Source organism: Pezoporus flaviventris, unplaced genomic scaffold (genome assembly GCF_033815535.1).
Source record: "Pezoporus flaviventris isolate CSIRO_AGI_PZ_B2104156 unplaced genomic scaffold, CSIRO_AGI_Pfla_v1 ptg000013l, whole genome shotgun sequence".
Taxonomy (NCBI): domain Eukaryota; kingdom Metazoa; phylum Chordata; class Aves; order Psittaciformes; family Psittacidae; genus Pezoporus; species Pezoporus flaviventris.
This window is the reverse complement of record NW_026892561.1, coordinates 36,118,928-36,131,461: the sequence shown is the minus strand read 5'-3', so window position 1 is coordinate 36,131,461 and position 12,534 is coordinate 36,118,928. Positions and strand designations below refer to the sequence as shown.

The 12,534-nt window shown below is 40.9% G+C and overlaps 1 protein-coding gene across 1 annotated transcript in view; it reads right to left on the bottom strand.

Annotated features, from left to right (window-relative positions):
• The window catches only part of LOC133269056 (IgGFc-binding protein-like), a 59,333-nt gene extending 59,152 nt beyond the window's left edge, over positions 1 to 181 (bottom strand). The window contains exon 1 of the mRNA XM_061453068.1: positions 80 to 181. The gene's annotated coding sequence lies outside the window, so the exon portion shown is untranslated. The remainder of the gene's footprint in view (positions 1 to 79) is intronic.
• Positions 182 to 12,534: the final 12,353 nt, after the last annotated feature.

Here is a 12,534-nt window from a genome sequence, read left to right as displayed (position 1 = left end):
ACCACATCAAAGTAAGGAAGAGCAGCTAGTATGTTCAAAATCTGCCTGGATATTAACAGCACTAATGACATGCAGTTACCTGTTTCAGGATCCCATGCTCTCAAGCTACCAGTTGGTCTTTGCTTGATCCTGCCAAGAAAAACAACACAGTGAAGCCCTTGTGGAATTAGTGACTTAAAAACTATTTAAGAAAGAATGTTGGGACTTTGACATATGTCTTTGGGTGTTTCACTGAATAACCGAATAGAACCAGATCCATGTCTCACTCTTTCTCTTCCCATACATATTTACTCCTTCATGATACAGCTCAGAGAGTGAGTCAAAGGTGGGATATGTTCATTTCATCTTATGTGGAGGAATCCTCTGCGTTGTATCCCACTGAACTGAAAGGAGACCAGTTCCCCTGGTACAGGGAGCTACATAAGGGATGGATGGATGCAGCTCAGCTCAGATAGTAGTAGGATAAGAGCAAGAACTTGCTCATGCCATTGTCATCACCACTGTTGCAAAGTGGATAAATGCCTGTAAACTAGTGTACTATGTAACTCTGTTGTTTGTTGGAAGGCTACGTATTTAACTCCTGCAAGTCTCTCATGACACTGAGAGTCACCTCATTCACCTCATGAACTGCCACCTCATTCAGCTATTCGAATTAACCCTGAAAGTGCTGCAGAACAAAAGCAGTTACAAATGCACATTCCTTGTGGTGCTACACGCTCCCACAGAGATGATTTGACATAGGACCAAAATCCCGTCACAGATCACAGCATAAATAGCTCTGCTTTTTGGGTGTTTTGCATAGGGACTGCAAGGCTACAATAGTAGTCCTTGACATACTCTGACAGTGGCCCACAGTTTCTGGAGGAAGGGTTCAGTTCTAACCTCTGTGGTGCCTCCTTAATTGTTCTTATTGTACTTGACACAGTATATAGAATCTGCCCTTAAGTGAATGCATCACAGTGAATGGCCCCACTGCCTTTCAAAATCCAAGCAATGATATTCAGAGAACTTAGGGAGATTAGGAGCAAATACCACACAATCAATTCATCAGTGAAATGCAGCAAGCAACTGGAGAACTGACCAAGCTAAGGCTAAGGAGGAAAGAGAATATGGAAAGAGAGATAAAGTAAGAAAATTTTCTTCACTGTTCCTTCTTGGATCTCTTCTCTCATGAAAAAGGGAAAGCTGTGACAAGTTGCCACTCATCTCTATTCAGTGCTGTCTTTTAATTGTTACAAATCAGGTAAGTCCTAAGCCAGATAGTCCTAAGCCTAGATATATTCTAGTGTTCTGTAACTACTGTGGTTATTCTGTCAAGATCTCTCCTCTTCAGATGTGCCATCAAAAATCCACATTACAGGTTTTTCACACAGACAGGAGCCAGTGCAGAATTAGGCAAAATTAAATTATTCAACTGAACTAAAAATTTAAATTATTTCTTCTTTTTTTCAATGACATGGTTCAGTTGTACAATATTCCACATTGAAAAAGGGAAGAAACATTCCACATATAAAAAGTGAAGAAAGGATATTTATCATTAACAGCTAAGCTTCCTGAATTAAGCTGAATTCAGTACTGTGCTACTTACCCTGTAGTATTCAGCACTGAAATACAGAATAAAATCAAAGTGTACTGGAAGTGCCAGAGGGTCTCCATGCTAGAAGACAGAGTAAAGTCTTCTGTGTGGTATAGTTTGCATAGTAATCCACCAGCTGTACTCGGTGAGGAGGAAATGAGGATGACCTACAGTGAAACAGAAGAATATATTGACCAGAGGGTGGAGGCGATTATAAAAACCTGTCCAACCATATATCAGTTATGCTTCCTGGGTTATCTACCTCAAGAAAAGCACATGTGATCCAAAAGCTCATATTCACTTCAAATGCCACTTGCTTTGACACTCTTAGTTGCTTGCTGGAGAAATTGATTTGATATTGGCAATTTTTGGTTTTGCTGTTTTATATTTTTAAAAGTCTGCAGTTCTAAAGAGCTTTTTTCTTACATTGATAGCAAGGCAACTTTCTTCATTTAAAACTCCTGCCCAGATTTTACCGCTATCATAAGTGAGGTTCCTCATATTGACTGAATTTCTCCCTTTCTGAAACCAGCATTCAGCAGAGCTGATAACAAGCTTTCAATTTATTCAGTCATGTTTTTGTGGGCACAATTCACAAACTTGCTGAAATAGTATTGTTACCATATCAGCCCTGCTTGCAAATCAAATGGTCATTTTCTGGGCTGTAATGGAGTCTCTGTTGGTTACTGGGACAGAAAAAGCAAGTGAATCATTCCCACTGACGCTTCATCCTTCGCTATTCTGTTCTTTGTAGCATTCCTTGCATCAGGGCCTGCAAAGAAATGGTTTGAAGGCAGCCAAATTCCCTACTTCATCTGAATTTTATGAGTGATGAGAATCACAGGAGAATCAGAAAGTGCACAGTGTTTCCTTACATTGCCTAGAAACCCTAGACCACAGCTCTATTTTTGTATAAATGAAGGATGTCTCTGGGAGTGGGACTTTCTGGGAAAGTGGCCTCTTAGTAACAAGCACTTTTCCTTTGTGATTATATTCCAGTGATTAAGGTCATTAAGCTTCATAATGTAAGCCTGTAATTTCTTCTACTCCCTTTCCCCCTACTCAGCACAAAATATTTTCACTTGCCATTAACAAGTAACTTAGGAGGCTGATCACATAAGCAAGAGAAATAAGGGAGGATCAAGTAAGACTAAGCAAAAATGTAAGCAGAAATACAAACATATTTCAAGTTAGATCTTAATGGCTGTGTTGACAATGGGCCTGGGGCCAATTCAGCCACAGGCTGATGCCCCACGCAAGCCCCACCAGAGCCAAATGATGGATGCTTATGTAACTGGCAATCATCCCTCTCAGTGAAAATCCCTTCCTAAGAAAATGTGTGTATTTTTGGTAATCAGTAAACAGGGGAGAGAATTCTGTGATCTAGACAAAGAAACTTATTCCCTGCACAAAACCATTGAGCACACTCAGTGTGAGAGGGAGAATATGACTGACCATCTGAAAGTTGCATTGAGCACACTGCATTTTGAGCAGGGCTGCTGAGATGCTGGTCCAGTAAGTGGCAAATCTGTAAAGGTAAATGGTAAATCCTTCCATCCAGATGATGCACAGTCCTTGACCCCTCCTCACCCACGGCAAATATGAAGCACTGCAGTACATGAACACTCCTGTCAGTAGAATATGGCATGCTCTCCAGCCATGCTGTGTGACCTTTTCTGTCAATCTGTCACTCCTGTTTAATGCCAGCTCAGGTACTCTGTAAAAGGTGAACTGGGATGCCGATTAATAACTACTTTTATATATGGGAAGGATGACAAGAAAATTACTTGCCATTTGATGCTGTGGGATGTGACAGTATCCTGCAGTCTTGACAACCAAATTGATCACCTTGCAGGCCTACTATTTCTCTTCTCTACCCACATGCTTCGTATCTCTGAAAGGCTCCTGGGAGACACTGCCATTTGTATATCGGCCTGGACTGCATAGCAACCTGAGGAAGAAGAACAACAACAGTTCTTCATTTCTAATACCATGAAGCTAAAATTGTTCCCAAGAAAGGGCATTTAGAGACAATCTTACAAAGAAGTTATGTTTTACTTCTTGCTTAAACCAAGGATGCAAGTGATGGACAAATGGCAGTTAATCCCCATGGCTGGCTTAGTGCTCTGTACTGCTGTGCTTCATTTTGAAACCAAACACTAGACTTCACCCCATCTACCACCAGCATTAGAAATTCTCCTCACCTGCTGCTTGTTGACAAGGCTCACTGAGGCCACTCAGTGGGAACAAACATGACAGATTACCCACATAAAATCTGCATAAGAAGATGCCAACAGTAGAGCTTGTCAATGGCACACAACATCCTCAAAAGGACAGAGAACCTATTGCATACAGCTTCATTTCTGGCTGGTGGTCAGAAAGGGACTCTTCATTTTTGCAGGATGAAGTTATGTTTCCCAGGAGACAGGATCAGCCAGATACCTATGCAAAGGGACAACAAAATGAAGATGCAACCAAAGAAAAATTGTCCTGGGCAAGATAAATCAAAGACTAAAAGAAGCAAACTCAGCAGTTCATCCATTCTAGTGAGTGCTGTCTAAGTGCAGCTTTTGCTTTTTTCCAGCATATACAATTGTCCTCAAGTATCTAAATCTGGTTACTCCAATTTCTTGAATCCAAGTGTTCTCTGATGAATAACAATTGCACTTCACCGTGTTGATAATGCTTAGTCTGTGGTGTTATAAACAGTAGAAAACTAAGGATTTTGGCAACCTTGAAGAATGGGGAAAATTATACAAACCCTCTTTTTCCTAAATCATAGATTTGAGGCTAGTTGAGCCTCATAGTGACACTATGGGAGACTTCTACACTGCTACATAGCACAAAGCAGAGAGGTCACTGGATGATATGAAATGCTGATGTCTTGTTGGGGTGCACTTGCACCACCTATATACCCCAGGGCCTATTCTGTCTGAGGCTCTATCTAGAAGAAATTTTAACTGAATTAACCAAATGGCTGTTCTTAAACGGCAGAATTCCATGCAGATTCTCTTAATCTGGAATATATCAGGTTCGGTAAATTTGTACATAAAACCTAAACATCTTATGTGATTTTCAGACAATGAATGTATCTCATTGTGGCTTGCAGAGATTTAACTGCATTGGCTTTTTGCATCAATTTTAGTTAAATTGATACCATTTGCATGAGTAAAGGGATCCCTCTGTTGTTTCTATTCAGGTAACAATTCAGCTCTTCCTCTGCCCTGACAAATGACTGAGCCAACTTCTGCAGTGTGAAATACCTCTGTCACTATTTCTGGAACCCCTAGTGCCCTCTGGGCTCCACTCTGCCTTTGTGTGAGAAGGCACAGCCAGATCTCTCATTCCTTCACAAATCTGTCTATGCTGGATTCTTGTTTGAGCTACCCACGTCACTGTTGTAAACCTTCACTAAAGAGTTATGAAATGAACAATCAGCACCCATAAATCTATAATCAGATGAATTTAGATTATGCAGCAGTGCAACTAATCCCACATTTACTATGTTGAGTAACATGCTTTGACAAGCTGAGGAGGAAGTACACACAAAAAAAAAATCTCTGTTGCTAGAAAACAAATGGATGTTTTTTTGTGGAGTAAAGCGTACTTGTGTTCTATGGAGCACAAGCTGAGGTTGTTTTCCTAACTGCTGGCTCTCCAAACTCAAGTTTCTATTTGAAATTCAAGTTGTCTTTTTCCTGCTTTGATAGCTGTAATGATTTTGAAAATGAAACGTAGCATTCTTATTAAAGTGCAGGTGACAGATTAACATTTCATTCTCTTTCTTATGTTTTGAACACTGCAGAGCTAACAGAAATAAAAAGATAGCAGTTTTTCTGACAGTATCCTCAGCTGTCAATTGCCTGTTAACAAAATTCCTGCCTGCAAATAGTACTCTTACACTGTGACTTAAAAGAAATGCATTTTCAAAGTCACATTCATAAGTTTACCAAGTGCTTACAAAGGTGTACTATATGGGTAATGTATAACGAAAATCGTAACTATTAAGACTTTTATTATCTTTTAGTTGAAATAAATCATGGAGTATTTCATTTCAGGTATAACAAGCTAATGAACATAACATTTCTCCTGATCAATGCAATAAAGAGTTTTTGCTGGCATCCCAATTGATTTTGAATAAAGAAAAGACTGTCACAGGTAAAACTGCTTTCTTCTTAATTTTGGGGGGCTACATTTGCAATCATAGATTAGTAAATCAGTTTATAAAAGCCCAGAAATTTTTCCAAGTCTGTCTATTAATAACAGATGAGATATAAAAGAGTTCCAGGAACAGATCTCTGGCAGGAGGAAACTGTTTATACTTATCTCTATAACTGCCTTCTTTCTAGGGTTTTGTTATTCAGCGATAATCTAATCAGTTGCTTTTGTCTCACTGGAGTTCAATAATTTCATATCTGCATCTTGATGTATTTTACATTTATTGGTTTGGATCTACAATACACAACAAACCCGTGGCATGCAAAGACCATTCTCTAACGGTAGTTTCTTTCAGAGGCAGTGATGCTTTTTCATTTCCATCAAATGGGTTTGTGAAACCAAAATACCTACAGAGATAAAAGATTTAGACTACTGTAAAGGTCTGATTCTGCTCTGTTTCAGTTCCAGTATGATACTGTAAAAATTGGTGGTGCTAGTCCTGGCTCATTCTAGTGTAAACAAATGAGACACATAGCTCATTCTCTATAACATAACTCAAATTACAGATGCATCTGTGTCTAAAATTAGAAATCTCAGGCCTGGCTTAATGAATGCTGAAGTGTGATTGAATTTTCAGCTCACCATTGCACACTTCTTTGAGGCTGATGAAGCCTACATTGTCCCTCCAGTCCTCAGCACTCTAATATTAACAAGCTTTTACTTGAACCAATTTTAAACAGCTGTTATGTGCCTGGTTGATTTTTTTTCTATAGAACCCAGATGAACTGGTGCAGTTCCTTGCCTTCCAGTCCAATTTCTCATGTCTTGAGTAATCCTACAGACCTCTTACCTTTTCCTGGTTGTTTCAGGAAGGATGACTTCTCCCATCATCTGTTACCTCATAGATAAGGTTGCTTTCTCTCAAGATATAGTCCTAAGGAACAGTCACTTCTTACAGCAAGAGAGCCCTCTAGATATGCAATGGCTCCTGCAATTAAATTATTGAATCTTGTTATTACAGTTGCTTCACAAAAAAAAAAAGTAATACAATTTCCTTTTTATGTAAATATATAGATATGTACAATTATAAATTACTAAACCCAACCATATCCTGGGCTGCATCAAAAGGAGCGTGACCAGCAGGTCAAAGGAGGTGATCCTGCCCCTCTACTCTGCTCTTGTGAGACCTCACTTGGAGTACTGTGTGCAGTTCTGGTGTCCTCAACATAAAAAGGACATGGAACTGTTGGAACAAGTCCAAAGGAGGGCCGCGAGGATGGTCAGGGGACTGGAGCACCTCCTGTATGAAGATAGGCTGAGAAAGTTGGAGCTGTTCAGCCTGGAGAAGAGAAGGCTGCGTGGAGACCTCATAGCAGCCTTCCAGTATCTGAAGGGGGCCTATAGGGATACTGGGGATGGACTATTCATTAGGGACTGTAGTGATAGAACAAGGGGTAATGGGTTAAAACTTAAAAAGGAGAAGTTTAGATTGGATATAAGGAAGAAATTCTTTCCTGTTAGGGTGGTGAGGCACTGGAATGGGTTGCCCAGGGAAGTTGTGAATGCTCCATCCCTGGCTGTGTTCAAGGCCAGGTTGAACAGACCCTTGGGTGACATGGTTTAGTGTGAGGTGTCCCTGCCCATGGCAGCGGGTTTGGAACTAGATGATCTTAAGGTCCTTTCCAACCCTAACTATTCTATGATTCTATGAGCATTTATAAATTACTTAAAAATGAAGAAGCTTGTCAACATCTATTAATATGGTCTGATCTATATCCTAAACTTCCCATGATTCCTGGAACTATGTACTGCTGCTTTCCATTACCTAGATCACAAATACCTTCCTCTCCAGTCGACAGGAAAACCCATTAAGGGGTGACTGAGTTGAGCTAAAAAAAGTCTCAGTCTGGCAGCTCCTGCTGCTTCTACAAGCAGAGACAGACAGGAAATACAAGCTGTTGCACAGTCTGTCCCCAGATCAAAAACTAAACCCACTCTGTACCCTAGCAAAGTATGAAACTTGTGAAATTCATTGTTATTTGTACTTTGTTCTACAAATTCTACATCTGAAATGAACTAAACTGAAATGAAGATCACTTGTGTCATTGACAGGTTCAGAATGAGTGATCAGCATTCTGCTGTTTGCTTTGGAGTGAACTGTATTTATAAAGAAGCACGTGAATTTTGAGCTATACCGGAAAACAAGGCTTATGTCTTCCAAACATATGAGAATATATGATTTACCTGGAGAGTAGTACTTAGTGCATCTGTGCCATGAGCAAGACTTAAACCTGTGCTGAAAATTCATGTTAGGCTTCAGAAATAACCTTGCGATGGCTAAAAAGTCCCAAAGTTCACACCTCTGCCTTTTCTTCACTGCCCTAAGAGCTCTGATCCTCCAGGTAATACCAGGTTATGCTTTCAAGTTTTCAAAGAAGTAGAATGCTTTTCTCCCTTGTTTGTTTTTAAGCAAAACACCATCTGTGAGTCAAAAATATCCACTTCACAAGTTCAGATTTATGAAAACGGTTTCTTAAAACTAAGATCAAAATGGGAGGATTAGCAATGATACAAAAACACATGGGTAAAGCTGGGAAACAGAAGCAGGGGCAATTCCCTTCACACTGTTAATGTTCTAAGTACAGGACTTCCACGAAAGGCAAACTTTTAAATCTTTCCTGTACTTTTGAATAAACCTTTTAGAGATGGATCATGTGACACCTACAAGTCCTGGTAAATTCTCTTTATTCTAGGCCTGCTATACAAAGAGTATAGCAGAGGATAATCTGTGCGAAAAGCTTGGGGGGGGGGGGAGAAAAATTAAAAAGAGAAAACAGAAAAGAAAATTTAGTATACTAATCAATTAAGATTTTACTATGGAAAATAGCTTTCATTTTATCCCACAGTTCTCCTATTACCTGTGTTAACATGTAAATCCAGGAGATGAATAAAATGAAGACAATAATACAATATACTTAGAAAAATCTTTTAAGCAGCCACAGACTGTAAAGCATTGCTCTTGTCTCCCTTTGCATCCACACAGCTAGGAACAGGTTTCCAGACTGCTGTGTTCCAGGGACCAAGTGCAATATAGTACTGTAGTTGCATTCACTCCATAAAGCCGCATGGGCTTGCTCCTTATACCTGAAAAATTTTCCCCAGGATCAGGTTTCAGAGCTGCTCGTTAGTTCCCATTTCCCAGGGTGGAACCATGATATGACAGGACCTGTCAGAGGTCAGAGTGGAAAGAAAACCCAGCCTTTATCTCAAATGCCTGTTCTGCGGGGTAAGCTCTTGTACCTTGGTCTTCCACATCCCGTATGAGTCAGCCTGTCTTTCTGGCCCAGGTGCATTTAATTTTTCACAGCAAATGAGCAAGTCCAAAGAAGAAAAATGTGAGAGAAATTACCTGGTTAGCTCAGGGACTAGAGCACTTACTTAATTTGTAAAACACCAAAGTTTCACCAGAATGAAACAGTGGCTGTGATGGAGGCTACAGGTAGATGAGCAGATGAGCAACCCTTAAGTCTTAAAGGTGGTCAAATTGCACTGTGTCAGCCATCTAGGAAAGAGAAAACTATGCACTGGAAAATACAGTGAAGGGTGAGGCTTCTCCATGGAAGGCAAGTAGCTGAAACACTGCCAAGCTTCTCCTGGCTTTTGTAAATACAAACGTGCTTTTAGTGGGATGATGGTAGATCACTTTTGGGAGTTGCCAAGGTGAAGAGTTGGGATGGCTGGCCTTCCTAAGGACACTCCCCAGCACCTGGCAGCAGGCTGAGACAAATACCAGAGATGCTGGTAGCAGAAGCTGGTGGTAAGTAGGGAGTTGAGGTTTGGTACTTAAAACCTGAACTAAAAAGCAGCCCAACTTGGGGCTGCTCTTTGGCCCATGACACAGCCCTGCCCTGACTGGCTGTAGGCCCTGCAAGCTGATGTCCTGGCTTGCACTGTTAGACCCTTCCATCCCAGGCTGTGTCTGTGCCTCACCGTGACTCCCACACATAGGCTCACACCTCAGCCTGGGGGGCCAGGAACTGCCCTGAGCTGGTCAGCACTGGCTCGGGCACTGCATGAGGGGCCCAGGCTGCACCCGGTCAGGGGGGCTAGTGGTGTGGTGCCTCTGCTGGCAGGGAAGAGACTGGCACACGGGTGGAAGCCACGGAGGGCAGGACCCCAATGTCTCACACCACCTGTCTCCTCACAGGAGGAGATTCTCCATGTTCAGATTGTTTTACCTATTACACAGTCCCCTATGGGCCTTACGCAACCAGGGGATCACCCAGTAACGTCACAGAAATTTTTTGTTTGTGCTGGAATTGCTCTGTGGTTTTGTTTCTGGTACCTGGTCTGATCTTGATCTGCGGGGAAGTCAGTTGCTGAGCAAGCAGCATGGCACTTTCTTCCTCAAGTCCAAACTCCATCTTCACCACGCCTGGTGTTTAGAAGAGTAAGCTTTGATATGCACCATGACAACCCGGCCCAGCATTTAGCTGGGTGGAGTATGGTATCCATTGCTGTCAGCAGACCCACTGAGTTAGCTCTTCATCACAAGCCACTTCATCTTGACTTTTATGTAAAGTTGTCAACTTTGCTTTGGTATCTGCAGGCAAAATGTGTAAAACAAGAAAATAGTTATTGTTTTGGTTATCCCTCAAGATTTTAATGTTGGTATTAGGTTTGCATAGACATGAAAACCTTGGGTAGTTTTCCAAGGTTAAGTCAAACAACCATCAATCATGACCCTTGCCCTTTGATTATTTTCTTCAGATTGGATAAGATCGGGTCCAATCTTTTGCCTTTCTGGCTCAGTGTAATGAAGCATTTAAAAATGTCTTCTGGCAGGACTGTGTTTTGTCCTATTGATCTCAGCAAGCCTAGCCAAGGTCTGAAGTGGTTTTGAACTTTCTTGGACATTTTGCAGACTCCAGCCCTGGCATGCTATGAAACGGAGGATAAACCTCCTTAATGTCTGGCAATCATTCTTGTTTCAGTACTTGTGTGTATCTTTAGGCACAGTCCCCTCTTCCTTTCCCTCCAAACTCTGGGGCTGAATTTCACAAATAACTTTCTCTCTTTAATAGACCAGAGCAAAATCCATGTGATCAAACACCCTGGCATCAAAACTACAGACAGTTACGGAGGAAAGACAATAATTTCTCTCTTCTGATAGTTTGGTGCTATTCCTGCTCAATTTTGTCACCTCTGCTACCTCCAGAGTCCACCAGACACTGAGGAGGCTGCCTAAAATGAAACAAGGGTAAGAGTGTTAGGCAGGTGCATCTATTATTACCAGTCTCCAATAATTCCTGGATAATCACAGCTGCAGGTGATGGCCAAATCAAACTGTGCTGTGGTCATAGAATCATAGAATCTTCAGGGTTGGAAAGGACCTTAAGATCATCTAGTTCCAACCCCCCTGCCATGGGCAGGGACACCTTACACTAAATCTTATCACCCAAGGCCTCGTCCAACCTGGTCTTGAACACTGCCAGGGATGGAGCATTCATAACCTCCCTGGGCAACCTATTCTAACTAAAGAGTTACTGACTCATTAACCTGTAGAAGAGATGTATGAGGATATTTTCAAAGAGATGCCCTGCTTCTGTAGGTGTGACATGTAATAATTCTTTGTGTGATCATTCACACATTGCGAATGCTTGGATAAACATTTTAAGTATAGATACTTTCACATGCTCCCTACCTGCCAGTCAGTAGGGTTTTAAGAAAATACAGTCCTCTAGCAAAGCCACATTCTATGCACTGTGTAATATTTTTTTGTGAGAACAAGTTTCAACTCTTGAGGAGTTCCTTTTCCAACTCTGTTATTTCCTAAACCCCAGAGAGTTACTATAAACAAGGGATTATTACAGATTGGGTGTGCAGTTTATTCTCAGCTCTTGGGTGGATGCTGTTTAACATTCTGAGCAAAGATACGGTAGAAACCATAAAATCATGACTGATGAGGTGTGCAGTGACACAGATTTATGACTATATAAGATAAGAAAGACTATAGAACAGTGATACAGAGATCTGGAGTGCTTGCAATATGCACGCACATTCACTTAAGGCAAATATAAAGTTGTACTCTTGTTACCAAAATACAGGCTATACCTAAAGAAAGGTGACAGAATAGAAGAAATTTTCCAAAAGATTGAATGTTGACAGTGTACAATCAGCAGAATTCAATATCATAAACAGAAGGGATGACCTGATTTGGGGTGGAGAATGCCAAGTCAGCTATGGAAACTATAGTCATCTAAGCATTTCTGCTTATTTGGAGTATGTTATTTTAGTCTGGATTCAAAGACCCAAGACACCTGCTGAAAATATCAAAATCATACAAAAGAGAACAGGTAGAAGGAGCTTTAAATATTGAAAAATATTATACTGTTGATAAATAATATGCAGATATGCACTTGAATGTCATAGTGCCTACAGAGAATAAGGCCAAAGTGATGGAAGTAGAAATGGTAGTTTTAAATTCTGTCATTATGCAATTACAGAGTCTTGGACTATATAAATCTAATGAAGGTGTGAGGTTTCTTTGCTTTGTTTTTGTTTGGTTGTTTTTTTAACACAGTTCCACATGTGGTGGAATAATTTTCTTGTGTGCCATAATTCCCTCCCTTGTCAGAGGATGCTAAAGAGATGTACTTCCTCAGGTTTGTAACCTTCAAGTTACCAGTGAGATGGGGCTCATTAGCTCTGCTGTTTCATGGCATTACCAGTGGCTTTTTTGAATTCACTTACAGGGATCTGGCCAAACTGTATTCTGGCCAGAAGTCTGGTTCTTCATG